Source organism: Delphinus delphis, chromosome 6, assembly GCF_949987515.2.
Source record: "Delphinus delphis chromosome 6, mDelDel1.2, whole genome shotgun sequence".
NCBI classification, from domain to species: Eukaryota; Metazoa; Chordata; class Mammalia; order Artiodactyla; family Delphinidae; genus Delphinus; species Delphinus delphis.
Window position 1 is genome coordinate 59987518 of NC_082688.1, and position 18376 is coordinate 60005893.

At 38.1% G+C, this 18376-nt stretch overlaps 1 protein-coding gene across 6 annotated transcripts in view; it reads right to left on the minus strand.

Moving 5' to 3' along the window:
• The window catches only part of PTPRD (protein tyrosine phosphatase receptor type D), a 2140681-nt gene that overhangs the window by 1852208 nt on the left and 270097 nt on the right, over positions 1–18376 (minus strand). For all 6 annotated transcript variants that reach the window (XM_060014745.1, XM_060014746.1, XM_060014743.1 and 3 more), the window contains exon 2: positions 7820–7874. The gene's annotated coding sequence lies outside the window, so the exon portion shown is untranslated. The remainder of the gene's footprint in view (positions 1–7819; positions 7875–18376) is intronic.

Sequence of the window (18376 nt, forward strand, 5' to 3'; positions counted from 1 at the left end):
AAAAATCATGCACATATTTGTAATTTCAGATCAGTAAATCAAGGACAAGAGTTGGACTCTACGAGACCTCTATTGAACTGCATTTCTGTACCCTTTTTTCTCTGGAAATTTCCTTTTCCTTATCTCATCCACATACTTGAGGTGGCAACTGTCATTTGTGTAACATGAACTTGCCCTCTGTCACAGTAAACTTGAATACTCTCTGAGAAATTTTAGTTGGGACTGAGAGAATGACTTTTATCTACTCTGGGTGGTTCCACTATGCAAATCTCAAGAGCTAATATTGGTGTGTTCTAACATACAGACTGTGCAGAGGAAACTTGACTGGTGTCAGAAGGATAAATAAAACAAATGACAGGAAAAAAGCAGTAACAAAGAACAGAGAGAGAATATGACACAAATTCTCAAAGAGTTTCATTCCTGAGGCATATTTACAGTCCTGATCTTGGCTTTCTAGAAGATATCTTAGGAACCTTATATCTTTATATATATCTATATAAAGATATATCTATATATCTTTATCCTCCTCTTTTTTTTTTTTTTGGTTCATTTGTCCAGATTGGGTTTCTATATCTTCAAAAGCTTATTTTCTAGAAATGGAAATGAATGTTTTAAAGACTTTTGATACACACTGTATACAGTGTCTTTTACTGTTACCTTAGCTAAGCTGAAACATTTCTCACAATTCATTCTGTGTATAATTTTTAGTTAGGTCACAAGAAAAACCTGCACATGATTTCGCAAGTGGAGAAGTGAGAGCCATTTTTCTCTCCAAAGTTGGGTGCAGGGAGTCAGACCCTGGGGCACATGCCCTGGTCTGCTGACTTACTGACACAGGGCAGCACCGAGGCATGCAGCTCCTTCAGCTTCTCTGAGGTTAAATGCATGTGTGGCCCTTTGGTGAAGCTGCCGACTTCTCCTGCAGTTCAACCTTATCGTCAACATTAGTGGTGGTGAGACACAGACAGGAGTTGAGCTCCAGCTTATCTTCCTGGGTCCTCCTTTATCCTCATGGGTTCCAGTTTTGTCCTGGCTCTCCTCCACTTCACAGCCCAACCAACTTAAAGCAACTTCAAGCTCAACATCAGATGAAGAGGAAACAGCCTTGTATAAATGCCCCCCTCCGCTGCCACAATTCCATAAAATCCCTACAATAAATCCCGTATTTCATATCATCAGAGTGATCTGCTTCTCTGACTTCGGTATAGAAGATGAGTACTATTATAACAAAACCCGAAAACATGTGGCATTGGCTTTGGGTCCAGCAGTGAAGGAAACTTGAAGGGCTTTGAGAAAACTACTAGCAGAAACCTGACTAGCTGGAAGGAGATGAGGGTTTAAAGAAGAGAGGCCAGCCCGCAACTATTTGAATTATCCCCAGCTGATCGAGTGTTCCAGGTGAGAACACTGATACTGCAGAGCCTAAGCAAACCATCCCCTCTGTGTCTGAATTCCTGATCCTCCGGCAGTATTACGCCCCTCAGGAAGGACTGGTTTGTTAGCAGTAAGATGTGACTCATGAAGCAACTGGTGCTGGAAGTGGAGCAGTCAGAGTTGCCTCTGCTCTTGAGTTTATGCTAGAATCCTGTAAACTTATAGAAAAATCCCCCTCTTTTGCTCGTTAGTCCAAATTGAGTTTCTCTAATTAGCACTCAAAAGGAGGTCTGACAAATCGTACAATCTACGGAAACAAACATTCTTCATGCATATTGCTTTTCAAAAAGACTACCATACTGTATCTTACTATTTTTTATGCAATTTTGAATGAAGAAAGGCCCCCAACTTGAAAAACCATGATCAGTTTTCATTTGATGTATAAACTTAACGAGTTCTTTTGTTCAAGGAATTATGCAGTCATCTATTCAATCACCTAGGAAATATTTTATTGAGCTCTTTAAATGTACAAGGCAGTGGATTAAGCAAAGAGAAGGATACAAAGAATTATATAGTATCTGAGTAGTTAATCACACAGTAGCAGCAATGAGACACACGAACAGAAACTAAGACATTTCCTTGATTCTATGATGCACTTATTTTTCACATTTAAATCTGTTTAAAATCAGGGCACACCATTTAATTGATGGGTGCATTTAATGTGGGAGTGTTTCTTCCCCTTGAAAAGCTGCTATTAAATCAACACATGTGCCTTATTATCCGTGATGTTTTAGAAAGGAGGAAATGCAACACAGCACAAGCTAGTATGTAATAAGTACCATGAGTGACACCAGGAGACTTAAGATTTTCACTAGCTGGATAATGTGAGAATACGTCAAAGCATTTCAACTGGATCTAGAGAGGAAAGGGCATGACATTTAAGAAGGATCTCCTGTGAATACATAATATGAACTTTCTTATAATATTAAATGATAGGAATTATCTTAATATTCCTGATCATACAAATGAGGTTCAGGTTAGTGAGAAGTACGTCCTTGATATTTTCACACTCAGATATCTCTAAATTGAGGTGTACACTCTTTTCAGAACATAATAATGAACACATCATACTTACTAGGTACTTACTACATGCACTGTAGTAATGTGTACAATGTATTATGTTCTAAATCCTTTACATATAAGACTCATATTAGAGATGGGGGAACTGAGACCTGGAGAAATCAAGTAAATTTAAGGAGGTCACACAACTAACAAGTGACAAACTGTATAGATTAAGAAACCCAGCAGTCTCATAAAAGAGTGTGTGTTATTAACCACTATTCTCTGTGCCTCTCTGGACAACATAAAACACTTTCTCCCAAAGTTCTGACTATCCCATTAAAAACTGTAGTCCCCTGGCTCTTGATTTCCCTTACCCAACTACATAATTGACAGATTTATGATGCAAATAACTTACTGTCTGTTTCTACTACCTCCAAGTAATCTCCTTAAAGGCAGGGTTGTTGTCTGTTTTGTTCACTGATGTATCTTTGCCTGGGACTGTGCCTAGCATAAGGTAGGAGCTCCATAGGTATTTGTTGAATAAATTAATGAATAAATCTTAAAAAGGAGACGAGAGAGTGGAGTCCATGAGTGAACAGTAATTGGATAGAAACAGAGGCAGGGCAGTGGGAGTTGTGTTCTGAAACACTGATTGGTGCGGTCCGCCTAAGGTGTCAAGTGGGAGCAGAAGAAATGTGTGAGCATCCTCCCAGAGAGGGAGGTACAATCCACCCAGGCTCATCTGCATGAGTCTTTGCTCCCTCACATTTTGTTTGTAGCTTGTTCAGCAATAGACACTTGAAAGGAGGGCAGGAAGACATCAAAGTAGCTGTATTGTTCATATTTTTTTCTCCCTTTGTTAACTATTTGCTCTCTTTCCAGCTGACACTACAATTTCAGCGATTTAATGATACAATTGTTTCTGAAAATGACACAGAAACAGACACCCACTGCCATTTAATTGGCTGCCAGGACAAAAAGGAATCTGCTGTTTTGTAATTTCATTTTTGAGGTGTGTGGGAATCTGGAGAGGCTGGGAGAGGGATAACATTTACTGCCATTAAAAAAGGTAAAAGTCACAGACCTACTAGAGAATGGGCTTGAGGATATGGGGAGGGGGAAGGGTAAGCTGTGACAAAGCGAGAGAGTGGCATGGACATATATACACTACCAAACGTAAAATAGATAGCTAGTGGGAAGCAGCCACATGGCACAGGGAGATCAGCTCGGTGCTTTGTGACCACCTAGAGGGGTGGGATGGGGGGGTGGGAGGGAGGGAGACGCAAGAGGGAAGAGATATGGGTATATATGTATATGTATAACTGATTGACTTTGTTATAAAGCAGAAACTAGCACACCATTGTAAAGCAATTATATTCCAATAAAGATGTAAAAACAAAAAAAGGTAAAAACTGGGCTTCCCTGGTGGCACAGTGGTTGAGAGTCCGCCTGCCGATGCAGGGGACATGGGTTTGTGCACCGGTCCGGGAGGATCCCACATGCCGCGGAGTGGCTGGGCCTGTGAGCCATGGCCGCTGAGCCTGCGCATCCGGAGCCTGTGCTCCGCAACGGGAGAGGCCACAACAGTAAGAGGCCCGCGTACCGCAAAAAAAAAAAAAAAAAATTATCTTTAAATCACTTTAATAAGTGCCATCTGTAAAACTGAATTTCCCCCTCAATATCACATTATTTGTATATGCATTTTATTATAAATTCCAAATAAAAATTTAATCCAAAGATTCTGAAAAAGTTAGGGTTAGAAATATATATAAATAGTAAAGATATTTAGATTTATAGATATAGATAATACCAAAACAGCATGCCTTACTCTTCTTAATGCCATATTTCAAGTGGACTTAGATATAGTTGCAAAGAATGGTATTTATCAACTTACTGTGCATTTGAATAGGAAATTTATGTGGGAAATAGTCAGGGCGTAATGGAATATGTACTAAGAAAATTAATATAGTTTTTAACATATAGAAGTTGTGCTATTGAAAACTTAAATATAAAACAAGACTTTTATAAGGACTCATGCTTTACTTTTTCTTTCAGGTAGATGTTTTTACAGGGGAAGAAAGTGAGGCACAGACACATTTGAAAACTTTTCCAAGGTCATATACATAGTGGAACCCATTATTTTACACAAATTATGTTTCCCCAGGATCTATATACTTAATCTCTGTGCCAAACTACCTCCCATAATAAAATGATATATTTTATGCTCAAACACATTTTCAGTTATCCTTTTTCTTTAAAATTTTCATAGTACTACATTTATTAATTTATCCCCTTGGGAAATAAAGCAAATGTTTTCTCTCATTTCCCTATACCAGAGATTAAAGAGTTATGAAGTAAGTTGCATCTCTATCATATGAACCTCTATTTTTAGCCCAAAGACCAATTCAGAATGTATAAAAAGAAAACTATAAATGGAATACCACTGGGTCTTGCTAGCAGTATCATAGTTACAACCAAGAAACAAAGCTGAGTATGCAATGTTCATCTTCACTTCTCAGCACAATTGGCTACTAGGAGTCACTTGGAGTGCTATAGCTCAGTCACTGCGCAAACTCAGCTTTTTGGCTAATGAGTGACATTTAGGCAAGCAGAGGATTGATTCTTGAGACAGTTGCTTGAAATCTAATGCTAGATTTCTATCCAATCCAACGTCACCTTTACCTGATAGACTACAGTAATTTCACAAATAGACATTGAAAAGACCAAAGAAGTGTCAGTTACAAGCCAATAACATATATATTCACTCCACAAATAATTTTTCTGTGTACCAGACACAGTGCTATGGATATTCAGTGCTCAACCAAACCTCACAAGGTTGGCCTATTTTGACTTTTATTGCACCTATTGATAAAGGTGTACTGCTACTTTCCTTTCCCACCTAAAACTCTAACTCACCTTTTCATTTCAAATACCTGACCAAACAAAATATCAAATCTTATATATAGAATTTACTTGAATAGCCCCTGCATCAAAGTGTTACTTTCTTAGAAGTTCAGAATGTTATGTATCAGTTAGGCAAAAAGATCTCTAATGGCAAAGGTATTGCCTTTGAGAGGGATAGCCCATGTTTGGAGCAGCCTATGTTTTCTCTGAGAAAGCAGAGCAGAGATTCAATATAGAAGGGATAATTTAGCAGATGTATTGTTCCTAAGACAAATGCATATAAATTAAATGAAGCACATTCTTAAAGGGAACCTGGGGTCAAAAATGCAATCCACAAAACAGGAAAAAGAAAATCTGAAGAAAGTTTCACAGCTATGATGAATTCAACTGAGTAAGAAGAAAGCATATTGTTTCCACTACTTGTGGGATCACAGTTAGGAAGCAGCAGAGTATTTGGGTGGTACTGGTCAGACTCATTAATGAACGCATACAATTCCTGGAATAAGAAGGTTTCTAAAATGAGGAGAGTGCTACAAGTTGTCCTGTTTATCTGTCCATGGTTTATCTAACATGAGGGCAGAGACCTTTTAAAGCTCTTTCCTCCCTATTTGAATGTTAAAACCAAGCAGTTGACCTTTAAGAAGCTAAATGATTCTTAATTTGCATAAAGCCTTTTTTCATTTTTTTGTTGTTCCTTCATTATATGGGCACAATGCTTTAAAGACAGCACAGGCACGTCCTATTTGTTTATGCTCCTTATGAGAAAAACAAGTATCCCTTACTTTTTCCTTTCCTCCAACTAAAGTGCAAATTTTAGGCAAACTGGTATCTTCAAAGCACAAGGAAAGTTTTCACTCAGAAAGACTTCTCTAGGAAGAGACAGGTTTCCGGGATAATAAAGCTATCATGACATCTGTCTTCTCCTCTACATGACAGGAATTTTCAAGATAGAAAAGCAGATAGAAAAGAGATTTATTCATTCATTCAACAAACATTTATCAGGAAAAGGACAACTGGGAGGAAATTGGATATTGAATCTATGGAATTTTATGTTTGTTTCTTTGAGGCAAGATTGAGCTAAGGTCTGGTGCATGAGATCAGTAGTATTTTCTCCTCAAAGTTACTACAGAAATCTGAGCAATTACAAGCACTGGGAAGGGGAGATGTCATTATCTTTAACAGATAAAAATAGATAGAAATTGAGGAGGAATGTTTGCCTCGTTATTTTTTTCACACCAGCTACGTGGTCTCCTCACTTCTGATTTTTCATCTATGTAGTCCGTCCATCATAACGCTATCATAATTTTTCCAAGGCACGGTTCTGATTACAGGATTGCACAGATTAGAACAACAAATAATAATAATAACAAAAGACCAACACCATCAATATCCATTTTTTGTTTATATAGTAAAATATAATTTTTTAGATCAGGCTTCAAAACTTCCACCAAAGAATCCCAGTTCAACCTTTTGAAATAACATCTCAACTCTTCCTTACCATATTTGAAGTCTATCCCCTATTGCCAAAATGTCCCTATTCATTTCCACCTCCATGCTTCTCATACTTCCATCTTGAAAGAAATTATTTTATCCAACCTCACATATCTATATCCCATCCAGCTACAAAATGCCATTTGCTTTCTTCAATAATTCATTCATATTCCAACAGCTATAATAAAGCCTCCGTTTTTTGAAATTCCCATTCTACTTTATCTTGACAAGTTAGCAATCTCTACCTCTAATGTCATTATGTATGTGTTGCAAATATTTTTCCAGTCATTTACAGATACTATTATATATAATGTCTTCATAGTAACAAGCTTTCCAAGAATTGCTAGTTTGGAGTCAATAACAAGAACATATCAACCTTTACAGTGTCAACTCAAGTTGATCTTTCACTAGTTTCCTCTTGGCACTATATCATACAACTGTGTATATCACACTAGTTTGGAATTACGTACTATTTGTATTGATCCCTGTCTTTAATTTCAGAATTGTACAGTACAAAAAATGGCACCTTTGAAGTCAGATTTAGATTTGAAACCAGCTCTGACATTAAATAGTTCTATGTACTAGGGCAAACTACCAACCACCTTAGAGCCTTAGTTTATTTCTAAAATAGGGATAAAACCCTTACAATAGTTTTTGAAGATTAAATGGAATGATTCTTATTAAGCACCTAGGACATGGCAGGTCCTGAAATGAATGCCAGCTTTCTTTTGCGACACCATCTCATGAGTTACACTGTCTTTTCTAAAATGAACATCCTGTAACAGTTTCTAAGCATCTTCCAAAGTGTATAGCAGAACTGAACACAGGTGACATGCAATTAGTGCCAATGACCATATGTCAGGGATGGAAACAGAGTTTTATAGACTTTCCAACACTGTGTCTGAAATGAAAAGCTATTATTATGCAATGGATAGAACTCAGGTCAAACAGTCTGACATCTGACTCTAGATGTGCAGATATTACTTACTAGTACTGTGACTTTGAGACAGGTCCTTTACTTCTTTGAATCTCCATTTCTTCACCTGCAAAAATGAGGACATTGGACTAGATCCATGATTTTTAATTTAATTAATACTATAAAGTTTACTGGTTTATTCATTCTGTGAATGAAAGTTTGTGGAAATATAACAAATGAAAGGTTTAGAAGTAGAGCTACTCCAGATGATACAAAGAGGAAGTTTAGAGCCTCCACCTTTTGGTCCCTTCCTGTAAACCAGACTAAATCTGGCTTAAATCTAGTCAGAGATTTACAGAGGATTCATGAAGAATTGTAATAACTAAGCGATCACTCAGGTCTACTCAGAAAGTATGTATAAGAAATGACAAACTTTATCCATTCATTCATGGAGGATGTTTAGGTTGTTTCCATATCTTTGCTATTGTGAATAATGCTGAAATGAACATAGGAGTGCGGAAATCTCCTTGAGATACTGATTTCATATCCTTTGAATATATATCCAGAAGTGAGATTACTGGATTAAAATGTAGTTATATTGTTAATATTTTGAGGAAACTCCATAGTGTTTTCCCAAAATGGTTGTACCAATTTACATTCCCAAATGTTCGTTGACGGATGGATAAAGAAAATGTGACTATATATTTGGCTATATATATATGCGTGTGCGCACATACACACACACACAAACTGAAATATTAGTCAGCCTTAAAAAAGAAGGAAACCCTATCATTTGTGACAACATGCATAAACCCAAAAACTTTATAAGTGAAATAAGCCAGATGCAGAGTAACAAATACTGCATGTTCTCAATCATATGTGGAATATGAAATGTCAATTTCATAAAAACAGAGAGCAGAATGGTGGCTCTCAGTAGCTAAGGAGAGTGAGATATGGGAAGATACTGGTCAAGGGGTACACAGTTTAGTTACGCAATATAAATAAGTTCTGCAGATTTAAGGTACAACAATGTGATTATAGTTAACAATATTGTATTATATATTTGAAATTTGTTAAAAGGGTGAATCTTAAGTTTCTCACTTCCCCCCCATCTCAAATGCTAACTAGATGAGGTAATGGATATGTTAATTAGCTTGATTGTGGTGAATATTTCACAATGTATACATATATATCAATTCATCTATTTGTATACCTGAAATATACGCAAGTTTTAATTATCAAAATTAAATTAAGTCAGTAGCCTTTTTAAATTGGGGGAAAATAAATGAAAGGCCAAACTTTAAGCTACTCTTCATATTCACCAAATATTGCCTAAATATTCACTGAAACTCTAAAAGTTTTCTTACTAGGCATGCTGCTTACATTGTCTAATTAGCTGAAAATTCCAAACTGAAACTCCACAACTCTAATGTTTAAATATGGAAAAAAAAATAACTAGGTTTATAAAAGTTAATACAACTGACAAATAAGAGTGATCATACACTGATGTTTTATGTTTTAAAAACCATATTGGGCACAAAACTCATGTGGATGTGCTGTCTTCACACTTTAAATATCACTTAGAGTGTGTCATGATAACACCATATCATAGAATGGCCAGTGTGCAAAAATCTTGCAAGAAATTATACAAGAAATTAAACACATGCTTTGGAGTAAGAGAGTTGATTTTAACTTTTTTTTTTTTTTTTTTTTTTTTTTTTTTTTTGCGGTATGCAGGCCTCTCACTGCTGTGGCCTCTCCTGTTGCGGAGCACAGGCTCCGGACTCGCAGGCTCAGTGGCCATGTCTCACAGGCCCAGCTACTCCGCGATATGTGGGATCATCCTGGACCGGGGCACGAACCCGCGTTCCCTACATCTGCAGGCAGACTCCCAACCACTGCGCCACCAGGGAAGCCCTTAACATTTTAACATTAAAGTTCTGGGAAGTTTACTTAACCTCTAAGCTGCAGCTTATCTGTAAAATGCAAATAACAATATTGATCCTCCCTTTTATGTATTTTTTTTTCTTTTTTTTGGTGATTGCAAAGTAATATTCACTGTAAGGAAGCACTAGCTCTTATTAGGTGCCTAATAAATATTAAGTCCCCTTTTCCTTCTCTTTTTATATAATTCCATAAATATAGTTAGCATTGTTAAAATAGAGCGTGAAGCAATGTAAGCAACTCAATTTTTAATGGTCTCTTGTACAGTGGTTTCTAATTTCCTAACCTTTCAAAGCTGTTAAAATAAAGTCAAATAATGATACTGCTGTGGTATAAGTGTTGCTAGGATCAATAAAGCGTGGTTGTTGTTATAAATTGCAATTAAAGGGGTAGTGCTTGATTGCTTGACAGTAGGTAGTCTTTCTGGCCCAAATAAACTCAAGTGTCAGTCTGATTTACAGGCTAATTAGTATGGACTGCACATGCATTTCATTGGGAGACCATCAGATCCTATTGACTTCTATCCACATCATGAGTGTGCCCCTGACTTTGTTCAGTGTCACTAACAGGTGACAAGTCCTCCTTACTTGTTTGTTTATTCAAGAATATAGTCATAATTTTTAATTAAGTAGAACATAGAAGAAATGTAATATGTTTGTAAATAAGCACTCAAACAGCTCTACAAATTTCAGTATGACTTTCAGTATGACTTTCTGTTTCTATACATTTAAGATAAAACCATGCATGAATTCAGAAATGGCATAGGCATCAATATAGCAAAGAAGGATGATTATTTTTGAATCTTTGCAGCAATAGAAAAATACACATAAGAAATTAATGTATAGGCTAGAAAATCTCAGGATAGGTATATTTCATGACAAATTAGTTGAATAATCCCTTAAAAAAGAGCCAAATTTTTATTTTCCAAATAAAGAAGTATGCTTACCTAAAGTACAATTTTGTTTATTCCTAATCTTTCTATTTAATGTGGTATTTTATATGTAACATATTCCAATATATTCCCACATAATTATCTAGTGAATATGGGATATTTGTACACTACAGTGAGGTAATTAAACAATCCTTTGGATTATGAATTCCATTAAGGTATATAGTGTGTTTTCTTCCACTATGTATTTACTAATTAGTCTAGTCCCTGCTAGAAATATAAATTTTTGTTGAATGAACAAATAAAAAATTACAATTCTTTAATAGGAACAATTATATATATATAATTTATATATATATTTACATATATAATTAAGCATCTTTTCTATAAGCCCTACATCCACATTTCTTGTAAATGCCACTTCAAAAAAAAAATCAGAATCATGCAAAAATACTCTGATGCCATACCTTCTCTGTTATCCCATACTTATGTTAGATATTTATTTTAGGTGTTACTGTTATACCCAGAAAATCCCAATCATACTTACTATAGTACAATTATGTAATTTTCTGTTTCTGAACCCTATTTCCCTTTCTCTATTAACTTCTAGAAAGGAAGCTTTGTGTAGGCCAAAGTCAAAAAGACTGATCTTTTTTGTACACTGATGAATTCCCATCAGTTTCTGACTCATAGAAAGTGCTCAATAATTATTTGTTGTATAAAGAAACTAAAAAAAAAATTCTATTATAAAAAATGATCACAATATATTTGTGACTTTACACATGAAAATATATTTTGATAATTCTGAGTAATCTTTTAACAGCTTTTATATATGACAGTACAAAACTACTGATGCATTAAATTTAAGCAATTATACCAAAAACACGAAATAAAACACTAGAGTCAATGAAAGCATTTTAAAGAACAAAATAGGATCCTAAGATCAAAATGCTGATATAAATGTTTCCATGTAAAAATTAGAAGAAGTCCTTGAAAAAAATATGAAAAGACAAATTAAAAGCAAAATCCATTCCCTTGTTCTTAGGTAATGTCACCCAAAACAAGAACTTGGGCTCCTTGAGAGCAAAATATATGTCTACTGACCTTGTTAGTCCAAGGATTTAAATATAATACCTGGTTCACTTGAGGGCTCAATTCATATTTTAAATGCATTATGAATGAATCAATCAATTACCTGATGCAGAATGTCTAAGAATTGAAAAACAGTGTAAAAACTATCAGGAAAACAAAGTAAAGACTGGAAAAATATGAAAATGTGTTATACAATAATTTAATTAATATGGCACAGACTACATGTGTTGGATTATAAAATGATGGTATTATTTTAAACTACAAGTGATATCAGAACTCCAGAAAAATGAAATATATCTGAATAGATAGGTTTAAAAAGATTCCATGATGAGCCATTACCCTTTTCCACCTTGAGTTCAGTGTCATTAACAGAGTTGAAGATAATATTTGAGAGCATCTTTTCCCCATGTCTGTAGGCTGAACTGGTGAGGAGGAGAGAGCATTTTGCTTTCCAGTCCTTGGGTTATTTGCTGAAATCAATAGTGGAAGAGGATGCACAGGTGTGGATCCGAAAGCAAGAGGCACTATAATTCTAAGAATGTGTGTTCCTGCATAGACCTTACAGCAGCTCTTCAGCTCTGACTGATCTTGGCTATGTCCAGCTGTCTGATTATCAATTTGTGGAAAAACTTGCAATAAAGAGTTAGTTTTGGGCTTCCCTGGTGGCGCAGTGGTTGAGAGTCTGCCGATGCAGGAGACGCGGGTTCCTGCCCCGGTCCGGGAAGATCCCACATGCCGCGGAGCAGCTAGGCCCGTGAGCCATGGCCGCCAGGCCTGCGCGTCCGGAGGCTGTGCTCCGCAACGGGAGAGCCCACAACAGTGAGAGGCCCGCATACCGCAAAAAAGAAAGAAAGAAAGAAAGAGTTAGTTTTATCTTCTGCATAACCATGATGTCATTAAAATAAAGGAAATGGGCTTCCGGGAAGATGGCGGAAGAGCAAGACGTGGAGATCACCTTCCTCCCCACAGATACACCAGAAATACATCTACACGTGGAGCAACTCCTACAGAACACCTACTGAACACTGGCAGAAGACCTCAGACCTCCCAAAGGGCAAGAAACCCCCCACGTACCTGAGTAGGGAAAAAGAAAAAAGAATAAACAGAGACAAAAGGACAGGGATGGTACCTGCACCAGTGGGAGGGAGCTGTGAAGGAGGAAAGCTTTCCACACACTAGGAAGCCCCTTTGCGGGTGGAGACTGCGGGTGGCGGAGGGGGTAAGCTTCGGAGCTGCGGAGGAGAGCACAGCAACAGGGGTGCGGAGGGCAAAGCCGAGAGATTCCCGCACAGAGGTTCAGGGCCGACCGGCACTCACCAGCCCGAGAGGCTTGTCTGCTCCCCCGCCGGGGCGGGCCGGGCTGCGAGCTGAGGCTCGGCTTCGGTGGGAGCGGGAGCGCAGGGAAAGGACTGGGCTTAGCGGCGTGAGCACAGCCTGCATGGGGTTACTGCGCCACGGCTAGCCAGGAGGGAGTCCGGGGAGAAGTCTGTACCTGCCGAAGAGGCAAGAGACTTTTTCTTTCCTCTTTGTTTCCTGGTCCGCGAGGAGAGGGGATTAAGAGCGCTGCTTAAAGAAGCTACAGAGACGGGCGCGAGCCACGGCTATCAGCGCGGACCCCGGAGACGGGCCTGAGACACTAAGGCTGTTATTGCCGCCACCGAGAAGACTGTGTGCAAGCACAGGTCACTATCCACGACCCACTTCCGGGAAGCCTGTGCGGCCCGCCACGGCCAGGGTCCCGTGATCCAAGGACAACTTCCCCGGGAGAACGCACGGCACGCCTCAGGCTGGTGCAACATCGCGCCGGCCTCTGCCGCCACAGGCCCGCCCCGCACTCCGTGCCCCTCCCTCCCCCCCCCACCCCCCCCACCCCGCCCGGGTGAGCCAGAGCCCCCGAATCAGCGGCTCCTTTAACCCCGTCCTGTCTAAGAAAAGAACAGACGCCCTCCGGCGACCTACACACAGAGGCGGGGCCAAATCCAAAGCTGAGCCCCAGGGAGCTGTGACAACAAAGAAGAGAAAGGGAAATCTCTTCCAGCAGCCTCAGAAGCAGCGGATTAAAGCTCCACAATCAACTTGATGTACGCTGCGTCTGTGAAATACATGAATATACAACGAATCATCTCAGATTAAGGAGGTGGACTTTGAGAGCAAGATTTATGATTTTTCCTCATTTTGTGAGTGTGTATGTGTATGCTTCTGTGGGATGTTTTGTCTGTATAGCTTTGCTTCCACCATGTGTCTGAGGATTCTATCCGTCCGTTTTTTATCTCAATAATTATTTTTTTATTTTAATAACTTTATTATATTTTATCTTACTTTATTTTACTTTATCTTTTCTTTCTTTTTTTCTTCCTTCCCTCCTCCCTCCCTCCATCCCTCCCTCCCTCCCTCCTTCCCTCCTTCCCTCTTCCTTCCTTCCTTCCTTTCTACTTTTGCTCCCTTTTATTCTGAGCCGTGTGGATGAAAGGCTCTTGGTGCTGCAGCCAGGAGTTAGTGCTGTGATTCTGAGGTGTGAGAGCCAAGTTCAGGACACTGGTCCACAAGAGAACTCCCAGCTCCACATAATATCAAACAGTGAAAATCTCCCAGAGATCTCCATCTCAACACCAGCACCCAGCTTCACTCAACGACCAGCAGGCTACAGTGCTGGTCATCCTATGCCAAACATCTAGCAAGACAGGAACACAACCCCATCCATTAGCAGAGAGGCTCCCTAAAATCATAATAAGTCAACAGACACACCAAAACATACCACCAGACGTGGACCTGCCCACAAGAAAGACAAGATCCAGCCTCATCCACCAGAACACAGGCACTAGTCCCCTCCACCAGGAAGCCTACATACCCACTGAACCAACCTTAGCCACTGGGGACAACACCAAAAACTACAGGAACTACGAACCTGCAGCCTGCAAAAAGGAGACCCCAAACACAGTAAGATAAGCAAAATGAGAAGACAGAAAAACACACCGCAGATGAAGGAGCAAGATAAAAACCCACCAGACCTAACAAATGAAGAGGAAATAGGCAGTCTACCTGAAAAATAATTCAGAATAATGATAGTACAGATGATCCAAAATCTTGGAAATAGAATAGACAAAATGCAAGAAACATTTAACAAGGACCTAGAAGAACTAAAGAGGAAACAAACAATGATGAGCAACACAATAAATAAAATTAAAAATACTCTAGATGGGATCAAGAGCAGAATAACTGAGGCAGAAGAACGGATAAGTGACCTGGAAGATAAAATAGTGGAAATAACTACTGCACAGCAGAATAAAGAAAAAAGAATGAAAAGAACTGAGGACAGTCTCAGAGACCTCTGGGACAACATTAAACGCACCAACATTCGAATTATAGGGGTTCCAGAAGAAGAAGAGAAAAAGAAAGGGACTGAGAAAATATTTGAAGAGATTATAGTTGAAAACTTCCCTAATATGGGAAAGGAAATAGTTAATCAAGTCCAGAAAGCACAGAGAGTCCCATACAGGATAAATCCAAGGAGAAATACACCAAGACACATACTAATCAAACTGTCAAAAATTAAATACAAAGAAAACATATTAAAAGCAGCAAGGGAAAAACAACAAATAACACACAAGGGAATCTCCATAAAGTTATCAGCTGATCTTCTCAGCAGAAACTCTGCAAGCCAGAAGGGACTGGCAAGACCTATTTAAAGTGATGAAGGAGAAAAACCTGCAACCCAGATTACTCTACCCAGCAAGGATCTCATTCAGATTTTATGGAGAAATTAAAACCTTTACAAACAATCAAAAACTGAGAGAGTCAGCAATGCCAAACCAGCTTTAAAAGAAATGCTAAAGGAACTTCTCTAGGCAAGAAACACAAGAGAAGGAAAAGACCTACAATAACAAATCCAAAACAATTAGGAAAATGGGACTAGGACATACATAACAATAATTACCTTAAATGTAAATGGATTAAATGTTCCCACCAAAAGACACAGACTGGCTGAATGGATACAAAAACAAGACCCATATATATGCTGTCTACAAGACACCCACTTCAGACCTAGGGACACATACAGACTGAAAGTGAGGGGATGGAAAAAGATATTCCATGCAAATGGAAATCAAAAGAAAGCTGGAATAGCAATTCTCTTATCAGACAATATAGACTTTAAAATAAAGACTATTAGAAGAGACAAAGAAGGACACTACATAATGATCAAGGGATCAATCCAAGAAGAAGATATAACAATTGTAAATATTTATGCACCCAACATAGGAGCACCTCAATACATAAGGCAAATACTAACAGCCATAAAAGGGGAAATCGACAGTAACACATTCATAGTAGGGGACTTTAACACCCCACTTTCACCAATGGACAGATCATCCAAAATGAAAATAAATAAGGAAACACAAGCTTTAAATGATACATTAAACAAGATGGACTTAATTGATATTTATAGGACATTCCATCCAAAAACAACAGAATACACATTTTTCTCTAGTGCTCATGGAATATTCTCCAGGATAGATCATATCTTGGGTCACAAATCAAGCCTTGGCAAATTTAAGAAAACTGAAATTGTATCAACTGTCTTTTCCGACCACAATGCTATGAGACTAGATATCAATTACAGGAAAAGATCTGTAAAAAATACGAACACATGGAGGCTAAACAATACACTACTTAATAACGAAGTGATCACTGCAGAAATCAAAGAGGAAATTAAAAAAATACCTAGAAACAAATGACAATGGAGACACGATGACCCAAAATCTATGGGATACAGCAAAAGCCATTCTAAGAGGGAAGTTTATAGCAATACACTCCTACCTTAAGAAACAGGAAACATCTCGAATAAACAACCTAACCTTGCGCCTAAAGCAATTAGAGAAAGAAGAACAAAAAAGCCCAAAGTTAGCAGATAGAAAGGAATCATAAAAATCAGATCAGAAATAAATGAAAAAGAAATGAAGGAAACAATATCAAAGATCAATAAAACTAAAAGCTGGTTCTTTGAGACGATAAACAAAATTGATAAACCATTAGCCAGACGCATCAAGAAAAAAAGGGAGAAGACTCAAATCAATAGAATTAGAAATGAAAAAGGAGACGTAACAACTGACACTGCAGAAATGCAAAAGATCATGAGAGATTACTACAAGCAACTCTATGCCAATAAAATGGACAACCTGGAAGAAATGGACAAATTCTTAGAAATGCACAACCTGCCAAGACTGAATCGGGAAGAAAAAGAAAATATGAACTGACCTATCACAAGCACTGAAATTGAAACTGTGATTAACAATCTTCCAACAAACAAAAGCTCAGGATCAGATGGCTTCAAAGGCGAATTCTATCAAACATTTAGAAAAGAGCTATCTTTCTCAAACTCCTCCAAAATATAGCAGAGGGAGGAACACTCCCAAACTCATTCTACGAGGCCACCATCACCCTGATACCAAAACTAGACAAGGATGTTACAAAGAAAGAAAACTACAGGCCAATATCACTGATGAAGATAGACGCAAAAATCCTCAACAAAATACTAGCAAACAGAATCCAACAGCACATTAAACGGATCATACACCATGATCAAGTGGGGTTTATTCCAGGAATGCAAGGATTCTTCAATATACGCAAATCAATCAACGTGATACACCATATTAACAAATTGAAGGAGAAAAACCATATGATCATCACAATAGGTGCAGAGAAAGCTTTCGACAAAATTCAACACCCATTTATGATAAAAGCCCTGCAGAAAGTAGGCATAGAGGGAACTATCCTCAACATAATAAAGGCCATATATGACAAACCCAGAGCCAACATCATCCTCAATGGTGAAAAACTGAAAGCATTTCCACTAAGATCAGGAACAAGACAAGGTTGCCCACTCTCACCACGCTTGTTCAACATAGTTTTGGAAGTTTTAGCCACAGCAATCAAAGAAAAGGGAATATAAGGAATCCAAATCAGAAAAGAAGAAGTAAAGCTGTCACTGTTTGCAGATGACATGATACTATACATGGAGAATCCTCAAGATGCTACCAGAAAACTACTAGAGTTAATCAATGAATTTGGTAAAGTAGCAGGATACAAAATTAATGCACAGAAATCTCTGGCATTCCTATACACTAATGAAAAATCTGAAAGTGAAATCAAGAAAACACTCCCATTTACCACTGCAACAAAAAGAATAAAATATCTAGGATAAAACCTACCTAAGGAGACAAAAGACCTATATGCAGAAAATTATAAGACACTGATGAAAGAAATTAAAGATGATACAAATAGATGGAGAGATATACCATGTTCTTGGATTGGAAGAATCAACATTGTGAAAATGACTCTACTACCCAAAGCAATCTACAGATTCAATGCAATCCCTATCAAATGACCACTGGCATTTTTCACAGAACTAGAACAAAATATTTCACAATATGTATGGAAACACAAAACACCCCAAATAGCCAAAGCAATCTTGAGAACAAAAAACGGAGCTGCAGGAATCAGGCTCCCTGACTTCAGACTATACTACAAAGCTACAGTAATCAAGACAGTATGGTACTGGCACAAAAACAGAAAGACAGATCAATGGAACAGGATAGAAAGCCCAGAGATAAGCCCATGCACATATGGTCACCTTATCTTTGATAAAGGAGGCAGGAATGTACAGTGGAGAAAGCATAGCCTCTTCAATCAGTGATGCTGGGAAAACA